This window comes from Hoplias malabaricus, chromosome 5 (assembly GCF_029633855.1).
Source record: "Hoplias malabaricus isolate fHopMal1 chromosome 5, fHopMal1.hap1, whole genome shotgun sequence".
In the NCBI taxonomy this organism is placed as follows: domain Eukaryota; kingdom Metazoa; phylum Chordata; class Actinopteri; order Characiformes; family Erythrinidae; genus Hoplias; species Hoplias malabaricus.
This window is the reverse complement of record NC_089804.1, coordinates 52,117,303-52,130,986: the sequence shown is the minus strand read 5'-3', so window position 1 is coordinate 52,130,986 and position 13,684 is coordinate 52,117,303.

The following is a 13,684-nucleotide window of genomic DNA, read 5'->3' as shown; positions in this document are numbered from 1 at the left end:
GAGTTTGGTGTGTTCTCCCTGTGTCTGTGTGGGTTTCCAAAAACACACGTTGGTAGGTGGATTGGCGACTCAAAAGTGTCCATAGGTGTGAGTGAATGTGTGAGTGTGTGTTGCCCTGTGAAGGACTGGCGCCCCCTCCAGGATGTGTTCCTTCCTTGCGCCCAGTGATTCCGGGTAGGCTCCAGACCCACCGCAACCCTGACCTGGATAAGCGCTTACAGACAATGAATGAATGCCGAGTCTTGGCACCAGGCATGATGCCCTCACACTCATGTACAGCTGCTGCAGAGCATCACAGCTGCTGCAGAGCATCCCGTTCTGCACGCAGTGCTTACCTCTAGTGTCCTATTCAGATTAACAAAAAGGACGAGGCTCATCAGTGTCACCCCCTCCATCACATCATCTCCAATAAACGATTGTGTTTCTCCACAATCAAACAGAAGGCAGCGGTTGGCAAAACAAACGAACAAACAGAAAAGAGAAATGAAGTGATGAGTGATGAAAGAGCAAACAACTCACACTATTTGCCCCACAACCATAACAGTCTCTAAGTAGGTTACACTTCTAGTAACCCAGTTCACTCCGCAGAAAGCCGCGTGCTGGTTGTGTGTGGTGAAGAAATCCAGCCGTTCCATCAGATCCAGGTGTGCTTGAAGGGTCTAATACAAAAGCCATATTCCTGCACATTGCAGTATGCCCCCAAACACTTCATTATAGAGAAAGATGATATTTAGTCAATCTATTGATGTTGCCTAACTAATTGTAAAGCAGGGGGTGGTGGGGGGACTCAAAAGCAGATGTTGCATTTCAAAGCACTTGTGAGCAAGGAGACAGGTTATGATTTATGCTAAGATGTGTGGCTTCAAAGCGCTGAATGAGGCTTCTAAACAAATTGAACAAGTCAAGCGTTATTCACCCAGGACCAGGAGTGTGCCTGCTGCATGCAGATCAGAGGAGAGCGTCTGCCGCCTGTAATATCCCTCAATGGAAGAACAGCTCCACTGGGAAGAGGCAGCACATAGTGGTTAGCACTGAGCCCTCTGTGTGTGTACCTGTGTTTGTTTTTCTACGTTTCTGGGACAAACAGGTCCTGACTTTGTAGGAGGACAAGTCTAGGCTGTTATTTTATTACCAAAAAAAAAAGGTCCTTATTTTGTTATCTGTTTTTTTTAATCTGTAGACATTTTAAATGTTATTTAAAAATAATTTTTTTGTATTAAATACTTTTCTATTGGTCACATTCATTGGCCCATTTTGAAATGTACACACAATTAGAGGAGCAGCGAACATCTGTAATGTATGTATCTAAATCTGTCAAACAGAGATAGAATGAGTTGTTCCAACATCACTGAAACATATGGATTTAACTACGTCCTGACACTGCACAAAAACAAACCTTGGTGTGTTTGAGTGTGTGTGTGTGTGTGTAGGCATGAGAGCCTGGTGCCAACACAACTGCAACACCTGTGCAGTTAATCAAATCCTACTCATGTCAGGAGCATGATCATGAGCTTTTGGGGGAGTGTGTGTGTATGTGTGTATATGTTTGTGTGTGTGTGCGAGTGTGTAATTGTGTGTTTGCAGGGGACGCACCTGGAGACTTGACACCTTTTCTTCACAGCACCATTCTTCAGTCGTCTGTGGGGGGGATACACACGCTCTGTGTCAACAATCTGACGCAATATCAGTAAACACTGATAATTATTTATGAAGCAGTGGGATACTGTACAGCGAGTGATGGCTGCTTGGAAGCTTTGTGGAATAGACCCTGTGCTGTTGTCTCCTTACTCTAATCCTCAGCTACATTATGTGCTGTGACAACTCAGGCTGCCGAGGCTAGGTTTTGATGGAGTTCATCCTCCAAAAGCTCCATAAAGTTTTAAAAATCATGTGTTTAATTGTGAACAAATTCACCTGGACTCTTATTTTCCAATGGGAACCAAAAACAAAATAAAAGTCCACTGTGTGCCGTTATTACTCTGTCCAATCTTTTCCAGAGAAAGTTAGTTATTAGACTTCACACATGCAGTTAATGTCTCTGATAATCAACCAGCCACTGAGGTTCATTTATCTGAGCACACAATGGTGGTGTTTGATTCAGAATACTTTGAAGGACCCACAAATTATTTAAAAAAATTCTACTTAGACTTAAAGCAAGGTTCTGGATTTAAACTCAGGTTTGAAACTATCCAGACTCTCGTCTCATTCAAACATGTAAAGTGACAGGCCGCATGCACCTTTCGAAATTATTTCCGTCTGTTTTCTCCCATTTGATGCAACCCAAATTGGTGCTGAAGAAACGAATTGCTAAATTTTTAATTAACTTCGTAACATCTGCACTTCAGCTCTGAGAGAGCAGGGAGATTTCCTTTTAACCTATTCCAGCACATTTGCACACCAAGGTAAAATCTTGATGCTGGCACTCTTACAGAAAAGAAGGAGGAAAAAAAAATTAAAAATGGAAATGAACCCATACTTGTGCGTGTAGATCAAAGACACGGAATTATTCAACTTTTTGCCATTGCTTGATCTTCAGAAATAAAAGAGGAGAAACTGGAGTACATGGATGGATGGATCACACTAAGTCGGATGCCATCTTGTTGTTTGTTCCAGGGCTGTAGCCTATGTGCTTATTTTCACATTTCACAACAGAGAAAATGGCAGGAGTTTACTGAGGAGAGGATTTAACCAGAACACTCCACCCTCCCCAACATTTCAGTCATTATTTAAACCCATCCAGATCACTGCATCAGCAGCACAAGAAATCAACGTTTACTTGGCTTTGACTGGTTCTAATATAAAATCATTTATTTCCCTTACAATTAATATATTTTAATATTTAGTTTATTTAATTAATAGTACATATAACATTACAGTTCTATCATTTATGAATATACATTTTATTATTAATGATGTTATTATAATTTGTATACAAAGGTTAATTTTTTTAATATTTTAATATCATAAAATATCTGTAAGCATTAAACACATGTACAGTTGTGTGCACCCTCAGCTAAAGACATTTCTTTCTAATTTTCTAACTGAACTACGTTAACACGTCTTAAATATGGTGTTCTTGGCATAAATGTAGTTAAATGGTGAGGGGAACAAAAATGATAAAATAACACGCCATTGACTTTTGCTATGTTTATTATTTATTCTTAAAATTTTCCAATATTCGGCAAATGAACAGCAATTATGTTGCAATTTAAAAAAAATGTCTACAAAGCATCGTTTGACCGGGGTGTCCAAACTGTAGCACACGACTGTCCCCTGCAAAATAAAAATAAATATTGGATATTGGAAAGATATTGGGCTGCATCCTCGCGTTTTTCCTCAGTGTACTATTATTGTTGCTCCAGAAGATGGCAGTAGTGAGTCAAAGACTATTAAATCTAAGGAAAAAGAAAGGCCGTTCTGTTAGGCCGTGGGTCACCCTCTTAAACTTATCCGCAGACTCATTTTCTGCTGGTTTTACACAGCTACATTTAACAAACGCTCGAGCAGTGTGTTAATTAGTTAACTGGATGAAGCCTGTCCACTGAAGGTTTCTCATGTTTATGGTTGCAGGCCAAACGGGGTTGAAATGGGAGCAGTTCGGGCACCATGACCCCCCTCCAGACACCTGCACTGATGCGGACGATACTGTAGCACAAATCTCTCTTTCAAAGAACTCACACAATAGAGGGTCTGTGTGGCAGCAGTCACCTGTCTCACTGTGGGAAAAAACAGACCACTGCCCTGGAAAGGGTAATGAAGACCAGAGTTGACTTAGGGAAGGAAAAGCACTGCTAATTACACAAAAACAAGACTGACTTCCATGCTCTCTTATCCTCCTCTTCACTAGGGGCTGCTGTTTGCACTCTTTCTGATGCATACAAAAACTAAAGCAGCTCAAATTCTCCAGGTTATTAGCAATGCTAACCTAGGATTAGCATTAAACTGGGTGTGGGTTTTTGTTTGGTTTAGGGTTTTATATATATATTTAATATAGTGAAATATAAAAACAGTTTGGTTTGATGTTCGTAATGAAAATCTGCATTAGCTGTAGAATGATGCTATAGTGTAAAAATCTTCTCAAAGATTCTTTAAAGCACAAAATGACTACAAACCCTTGCCTACTTCCTGAGACATTGTTTTCCAGTAAGATTCCATTCATGGTGGAGAGGTACATTTTGTGAGGGAAATTAGTCACCCACATTAAATAAATTATTTTATTATTTTAACAGCTATTTTAAAAAAATAAATAAAATAAAGAGGTGAATATATTCCTTTCCTTTATCATTTCATTAAGTCTGGAGAAAGTAAAGTAATCAGATTTTTACTCTGCTAGCTTCACTAAATAGCTCTGGCATTCTTTAGTGTTTACGTGTGCTGAGACAATGTTTTTAGGTCCCCTATATTTAATATAAACGTTTGGGGTTTTTTTTATTTTGCACCAGATTAATCCAATAAATAGAACATATAGAGCCGTATAAATGTCTTTTTCTCCCATTTTACCCATCTTTTTTATTATTATTAGTATTATTTTAAGTTATTTTAAGATTTCGCACTGCAGTTCAACAATAATCCATTTTTTTTGTTTGTTTTTCCTTTAAGGTATTTTTTTTAGAGCTGGCTAAAATGCTTTCTGTGATCAGTAGACAACTCACTACACTATGCAGCTGTGTAGTAATCATTAAAATTGGACATTGTTGTTGTAGAACAATTCCCACTTCAGTAGTATGGCAGACAGCCCCACACTGCCAACACCGCTCTCATTAAATTAGATACTTACTTGAAGTTATGCATCTACACCACACTCTTGCATTTTTTCTCGAGAGGTGCAAATTGTTGTCAAAGCAAATAAGCCCATTTCCACCCCTCATTGCTTGTTAGCAGCTCAATACAGAGTCAAATATTTCACACTCAGACTGCCAACAGTGGCCTACTTTCTCTGAGTCTCTGTATTTTTAACAGTAGACAGAACATTTATATAATATTACTTAAGGTTAATATGATGGGGATTAATCGAGTTAATGCCGTGACCTTTCGGTGTCTATCAGTGTTAGTCCCTTTCACCTGCTTCAGTCAGTCTTGATTTCTTTCAAAAAAGAATAAGCCCTACTGCAGTCAGCAAGGAGGGGAGGAGGGACTCCCCAGGCACTTGGCTTCGTCCGGCTTCTGGCCTAGGCCATCAGATAACGTGTAGGACAATGGCCCTCCATTCTGTGCTCCGCTTCTTAAATGACCAGGAAGTGCTTGTGAGCGGCCCCTGGGGCCTGCTCAGCCCTGACGGGGTCCGGGCTGAGCTGAATGACTGGAGTGCACGTGGGAGGAAATGAGAAACTACTGGCCACCCAGCTGGAGCCATGAGTGCCCTTTGATGCTGGAAGCAGAGGGGCGAAGGTTAAGGGTGGGTGCAGAGAGAGGCGCTCCATGACAGAAGACGGAGACTGTGCTATGGACCGCTGCCCAGTTACTGGGTTCCATTCAACGACATTTCATGTTTTTCACTTGCTCTATCCCAAAGGGACCAATGGCATGAATTAAAACAATATGAGCTGTTCATAACACTATAACACAAACATAGAGAACTGTCTGGTAAAGTGAAGTGAATAATACAGTTTCCTTACACAAACATAGTAACAGTTGCTTGTTTGCAACTCCAAGGCTAGTGTAGACAGAGATGGATGGACCTGAGTCCAGCTTGCACTTGTATCACATGTTAACTGGTTTGTGGCTAGACCAAGACTTGTTGAATGGCTTAATGCTGAACTTGAAATTCTCTTAAATGACCTGCAATTCTGTTTTAAAAAAGAGAAAATTAGGACTGTTAACCTTAGTGCCTTTCTAAATGCAATACTGTGAAAATGTTATTTCTTTGATGCAGAGTTTTTGAAATAGATGTCACTTCTGGAAATTAATTTACATGCTTTTTAATGTGGTGATGTGACTTTGCCTGCTCCAGCAACCAATTTGCTGATTGGATCCTGCACCTGTGTCAAACCTCAAAACAGGGCCAAACCTCAGAAGTGAGACTGAGAGATGCATAACTGGGAATTATAATGAAAAAAGAAACCTAAAATACTAAATGGATAATTAATTATCAAAATATTTTGTACAAAACCTATTTTTACTCTTTTGATATTTATAACATTTTATTTTGTGGTTTTCATTTCTGCTTTTTGGATATCACAATATTTGACCCCATTTTGATGCCATAGTAGTTTAGCTAAAAGCTTTTTAAAGACAGTAGCTAAAGCTACTTTTAATCAGGTGTAGCTTGTTGCTTGAAAAGCTATTGTTTCAATGTAGTTTCCCTATAGTGCCAATTAGCAGCATGCTAACTGCATACTTTATTTATGTAATATTTTACATGTTATAAGTCTTTGCTGACAGCTTCCTTCATATTGTTTGTATTTTTTAAAAAGCAGCTACATTTTGGTGTATTCCTCCCAGTAGCTTGTCTTTCTCTCATCAACTCTTGGAGTGAACTCCATTGTTGATTAAGCAACTTAACAGGGGACAGTACAGACTTCAGAGGAACACTGCCGTGACAACGCATGAATATGCACCCAAAAGGCATACAACCTAAATATAGTCCCTTAGTTTGAGCACACTCCTGCTTAAAATGATGAGCAGTTCAGCCTCATAAGGATGTGACAGTAATAAGACCCTTGAGGACTGTCTAGGAAACTTTGAATGGCCTGACACATTGTTAGACACTATGTTATATAAAATGTAAATTTTTTTTAATGTGAAAGTTTTTATTCACTGATGAATTACCACAGAAACTCATTTGCAAATCCAGTTGTTTAGTTTTATACAGTTAGCGCACTCCCAATTTTAGAGTTGGTTCCTACCTAAATAATCTGAAACAGCAAAAATAATTCGGTTTCCAGTGCACAAAAAACTGCTGAGCTAAGCAAAAATTGAGGACATATCTTCTGAATTTTATTAAAATTGTTATTTGATTGCAATCATGAATGTCACTTCATTCAATGTTGTCAAAAGTATTCACTAACCCATCCAAATAATTGAATGCAGGTGTTACAATCATTTCCATGGCCACAGGTGTATATAACCAAGTACCTAGGGATGGAGACTAATTCTACAAAAATTTGTGAAACAATAGGTTGCTCTCAGGAGCTCTGTGAATTCCAGCATGGTTCCGTGATAGGATGCAACCTGTGCAACAAGTCCAGTCATGAAAATTCCTCGCTACTGCAAACTATAGCTGGGAACGACAGCAACTCAGCCACAAAGTTGTAGGCCACATCAAATGACAGAATGGGGTCAGCGAATGCTAAGGCGCATAGTGCACGGAAGTCGCCAATTTTCTATCGATACAGACCTCCATACTTCATTTAGCCTTAAATTAACTCAAGAACAGTGACGTAAAACCACATAAAACAGAAAACTTCATGGAATGGGTTTCCATGGCCGAGCAACTGCATCCAAGCCTTGTATCACCAAGCATCAACTGCTGCGGTGTAAAACATGCCGAATCATGTTTCTCCATCTGGCAATCCAATGGAAGAGTCTGAGTTGGGCGGTTGCCAGGAGAACGGTTCTTGTCTGACTGCAATGTGTCAAGTATAAAGTTTGATGGAGGGGCATTATGGTGCAAGTTATTTTTCAGGAGTTGGGCTTGGCCCCTTAATTCCAGCGAAAGACTCTTTTAATGCTTGAGCATACCAATTGTTTTGGGATCATTTCAAGCTCCCAACTTTGTTGGAACAGTTTGGTGACAGCCCTTTCCTAGTCCAACAGGACTGTGCACCAGTGCACAAAGCAAGATCCACAAAGATATGGATGAGGGAGTTTAGTGTGGAAGAACCTGATTGGCCTGCACAGAGTCCTGACCTCAACCTGATAGAACACATTTGGGATAGATTAGATCGGTGACTGCGAGCCAGGACTCCTCCTCCAACATTAGTGACTGTCCAAACAAATGTGCTTCTGGAAGAATGGTCAAGAATTCCCATAAACACCCCCCTAAACCTTGTGGAAAGCTTTCCCAGAAGAACCTATGGATTAAGAATGTGATATCCCACAGTCCAAAAACATGGAGGGTAGGTGAATTGGCTTCTCTAATAACTGTCCTGGTGTGTGAATGAATGTCTGTATGTGTGAGCCCAGATATGGATTGGCGCTCTATCCTGGGTTAAACCCTAGTGCCCGATGCAGTCCTCCAGGTGGACGGTCGTTCCTGGTCGAGAGTATGCTGTGTGCGTTTGGCTGCCGCTTCTCACCAGTGTGTGTGTGGATTGAGCGTTCTGAGCAGTGTGGATTGTAAAGCGTCCTTGGGTGCCTAGAAAGGCGCTATATAAGTGTAAAGGTACATACATACATATCACCCTAGTTTATATGCATGCGAAGGTAGATGAGTGAATAGTTTTGGCAATATATTGTATTTCACATATTGTCACTGTCCAATTAAAACATGTACCTCTCAAAATAGTAAATATACAGGAGAAGGAAAAGATGTCTTAACATTCAATGAAAGAATAAATATATTACTCCAAGTAGTTTTGGAACATTTCTATTGGTTTATTCATCGTGGAATTTTCACAAGATGTGAAGGAGAGCTGCTGTGTTCCGATGATGCAGTAAACTGAAAATCAACAAAAATGGAGATACTTGTTTTTAATTGGACAGCGACAATATTAAAGCTCATCAGATCCGTTCATGACAACACTAAGCTAGCTGTTTCGCTAATGATTTTGAGAAGTGTTAAAATGTAGGGGTGTTAAAACGTATTTCTCAAGCATTTGTGAAAACATTCATTCATTCATTCATTCATTCATTCACTCACTGTAACTGCGTGTACAGCATGGAATATGTTTAATATGAAATAATTATTTAAATATTCCACTCACTCCTTATAGAACTGCTCTACATTCCTTATTGTATAGAGCAATAGAATTGCTCTATACACCCTTTTAAGTTGTCTTTATCTTTGTTGGGATGGTGTCTGTGGTACTCTTTGCCTAGTGTTACTCTCTGTCTGCCCCTGCCTTTGGAAGCGTAAGTAGCTCATCCATTAAAACCACACATGTAAGATCCACGTGAGTGATTCAGTGTCAGAAACCATGGCTTTAACTTCAACTGTAATTTAAAGCTTGTCAGCTATATCACAACCACCACTCAGTATACCGCTGAGTAAAACAGTTTTATCTACAATGACTGAAATCCACGTTTTACTTTGAGATCCTGCAAGGCTTATAATCTCAGTCAATGTAGAAAGCACTGATGTCAGCACTCATTCAGTGGTAAGCCAAGTGTCCTTCAGGCATTCTGGCCTCTTTATTCAATAGGTGTGTGTATGTGTGTACGTGTGTGTGTCTGTGTGTGAAGGTGTTTGTTTGTGAATGTGTGAGGACAGTTTTAGTCCACTACAGTTCTCTCTTAGGTCATATTTTTCAGTTCTCCTATCTGAGGCTCTCTGGAGCGATCTGAATTGGAGTACAGAGTGTAAGGGACACATGGGTAGAGAGCACAGTGAGAGTTGGAGACTTGGAGAGTATTGCAGTTTTTTTTCACAGTGCTGTTCAGGGTTGTGTCCCTAAAGTGCAGTAGGGGATCACAATACTGAGATGCGTGCCAAGTAGAACAAGCCTAACCAAACTAACTCAGAGTCTTTCATTAATACCTGCAAAATTAAACCATATGTTTAATTTTACCATTTAACCATTTATGTTATTAGCATTTCTACTTCTATACTATATATATATATATATATATACTGAATGGTGGTGTAACAGTGTGTGCAATAGTGTCGCTGTAACACAGCACCAGGGTCCAGGGGCCCTGTCTCGGGTGACTGTCTGTGAGGGGTTTGGTGGGTTCTCCCTGTGTCTGTGTGGGTTTACTCCCTATGTTTGTGTGGCTTGACACTTACTCACTACACCTTCTCCCCATACACCGTGTGCATATTCTGTCAAGTAATACAGACTGATAGTCAAATGTGTCAACATGCAGTAATAGTAGAAGCTACCCCAGGTCCTAGCGTGCCCAAGTTTATTACATTGTTAATATGGAGACAGAGAGAGCCATTGTTGAAAATGAAACAATTGGGGGACTAAGGAACATTTACTGGGGGGGCTACAGCCCCCCTTAAACAGGTCTAACGACGTCAATGTGTACAATATATCTTTTTGGAGATGTAATGTTTCATTCAGTGGACATACTCAGTCATCAAAAAAATCTGTTCAGTAAACTTTATATCCTTCCTTTTAGTAGTGGATTCTGAGCCTATCCAGACCCAGTAGGAATCAGGACAAGGTTGGAGCGTACACACACACACACACACCAGTGGACAAATCACATAGCTGTCCACCTACTGACATGTGTTTTGGACTCTGATAGGAAACTGAAGCACCCTGAGGAAACCCATGTTGACCCAGAGTGACCACACCAAAGTCCTCATAGACAGTCACCTGAGGCAGGGCTAAAACCCACAACCCCAGAACCCTGGAGCTGTGTGACAGGGACATAACAGGTAGTGCTACACTGCTGCCATTTTGTTTTCTCATTCAATAGATACATTTAGATATAATTTATATATGCTTCAATAAAAAAAGAACTGAGTTCACCAGCCAAAGATTATTTATTTGACTGTAATGTCTCAGCAATTTGGTACAGGACATAAAAAGCTAATGTTGCTAACAGGTAATAAAAAACATTATTTTAAACTCAGACACTTAGTTTGCAGTACAGGTAAAAAGCTAATACTGCTATGTGCTACATAAAATAATGTGTAATAAAAAATATAACGCTTCTAAATCAAATCAAATCAAATCAAATTTATTTATATAGCGCTTTTCACAACTGATGTTGTCACAAAGCAGCTTCACAGAATTCCAGTAAGACAAGATTTGACATGAAATGTAAAGACAAATGTAAAACCCTCAAGTGAGCAAGCCAGGGGCGACAGTGGCAAGGAAAAACTCCCCCAGCTGAGGAAGAAACCTTGGGAGGAACCAAGGCTCACAAGGGGTGACCCATCCTCCTCTGGTCAATCTACTGGTGATGATAGTTAGTAGTCCATGAGAACTTCAGTGTAGGGACAGCTTCAAGGCACTTGGTGGTTGCTGGAGCGTGGGCAGCTGGTCTGAAGCGTGGAGGAGGATCTCGACAGTCATCCATCAGTGTCCAGACAGACAGGTGGGCAGTCGTTTACTCGGAAAGATGTAAAGGGATGGAATTAGTTTTGAACTGTTTTGTGTTTGTAAAGTAGAAAATATGAAAATTTCCAGAGTGTGGCTAATGACTCCGGCAGATCTGACTATGACAGCATTAACTAAAAGGAGAGAACCAGAAGGACACACAGACACGGGAGCATCCTGAAACACTGGCATCCCTCCGCTCCACCGTCAACAAACCTGAGTGATCGCGAGAAGCGGCGGGACGACAGCACCAGCGTCTCAGTATACTATAATTCCCTGTGTCCATGGACCCCCCGGATCTGCCGCCTTTATCTATGGGGGAGCATTAGCTACCAAATGATAAACTAAACAAATGAGTTTTTAGCCTACATTTGAAGATTGCGACTGTGTCTGAGTCCCGAACATTTTTTGGAAGATCATTCCAGAGTTGGGGGGCTTTATAAGAAAAGGCTCTTCCCCCAGCTGAGGCCTTCTGAATTCTGGGAACATTTAAAAATCCAGTATTCTGTGATCTGAGTGAACGTGGAGGCTCATAATAGGAAATTGTATCTTGAAGATATTCAGGAGCAAGCCCATGTAGAGCTTTATATGTTAATAACAAAATTTTGTAGTCAATGCTGAATTTAACAGGCAGCCAATGAAGTGATGATAAAACTGGGCTGATATGTTTAAATTTATGGCATGTACTAATGTTTCTGCGTCCTGGAGGGATAAGGCATTTCTAATCTTAGCAATATTGCGAAGATGTAAAAAAGCTGTCCTAGTGATACTACCTATGTGTTGATCAAATGATAAATCCGGGTCAATTATGACACCAAGATTTTTTGCTGCTGAACCAGGTTTAACTGGAAAGTTAGCTAGATCTAAAATTAAATCTGATAATTTATTTCTTGTCACTTTTGGACCCAAAAGCAGGACCTCTGTTTTGTTGCTGTTTAGAAGGAGGAAGTTACGCAACATCCAGCCTTTCACGTCTTTTACACAGTCCTCTATTTTCTTTAATCTGTGTTTGTCATCGGGCTTGGCTGAAATATACAATTGTGTGTCATCTGTGTAACAGTGAAAGTTAATGTCATGGTTTCTTATAACTGTGCCTAGCGGTAACATGTATAATGTAAATAATAATGGTCCTAAAATAGAGCCTTGTGGAATTCCAAATCTTACTTTAGAATAATTTGAATTTAGATTGTTTACTTTTACGAATTGATAACGTTCCGTTAAGTAAGATTTGAACCATAATAGGGCTGTCCCTGTGATTCCAACCATGTTTTCTAACCTTTCTATGAGAATATTGTGGTCTATTGTATCGAAGGCTGCGCTTAGGTCAAGAAGCACCAACAGGGATACGTGGCCTTGATCAGAGGCAAGAAGAAGATCATTTGTTATCTTGACTAGAGCTGTCTCTGTACTATGATGTTGCCTGAATCCAGATTGGAATTTTTCATATATATGATTCTTCTGTAGATATGAACTAAGTTGTTGGGCCACAGCTCTTTCTAAGATCTTAGACAGAAATGGCAAATTAGAAATAGGCCTGTAATTAGACAGTGTACTAGCATCAAGATTTGGTTTCTTGATCATAGGTTTAATAACTGCTAGTTTAAAAGTTTTGGGTACATGGCCCAGACTAAGCGATGAGTTTACTATAGTTAAAAGAGGATCAATAATAGCTGGTAGTACTTCTTTGAGCAACTTTGTGGGAATTGCGTCAAGTGTGCAAGTTGTACAGTTTGCGGAGGTGATAATCTTCTCTAGTTCTAATTGTGGGAGTGGGTAAAAGGTTTCAAGTCTTTCTTTTACAGTTATATTATGTTTTATTTCATTCACATCAGGTGGCAGCCAGGATGGATTTGATCCTGTGGCTAGAGTTTGTTGTCTAATATTCTCAATTTTATTATTAAAAAAGTCCATAAAATCTTTACTGGTGAGAGTTGCTGGAATTAGTTGTTCAGAACCTGCTTGATTTTTTGTAATTCTAGAAAACACACTAAACAGTGCTCTCGGATTATTTTTATTATTGGAGATCAGCGAGGCCAGATATGCTGAGCGAGCTTTAGTGAGGGCATTTCTATACTCTATAAGGCTGTCCTTCCAGGCAGAATGAAACACTTCAAGCTTGGTTGATCGCCATTTCCGCTCTAGTTTTCGTAATGTTTGTTTTAAAAATTTTTGTCTAAAAATGTATTTCTATTACGCCTTATTTATTTCCAAGGTTCAGAACATCCACACATTGCTAAGAAGCAAAACTGAAAATAAAACAAACATGGATCCCACTTTATTTATTACTATATTTATTGCTCTGTGGACATTCAAAACAACATGTTCCTGTGAAACCTCAGGCCCTTAAAATGCCTTGCGAGTGCTGTGTCAGTAGTTATAGCCTACTTGTCAAAAGCGCACTGAGACAATGACCTGACCTTTTGTTCTGAGAGGAGGACAGACCATGATAGACCACACCTTGACCTCTACCAAGTGTCCTTTTGTTTCTGGAATTGAGTGAAGAAAATATATTGACTGAGTGTAAACTGTGG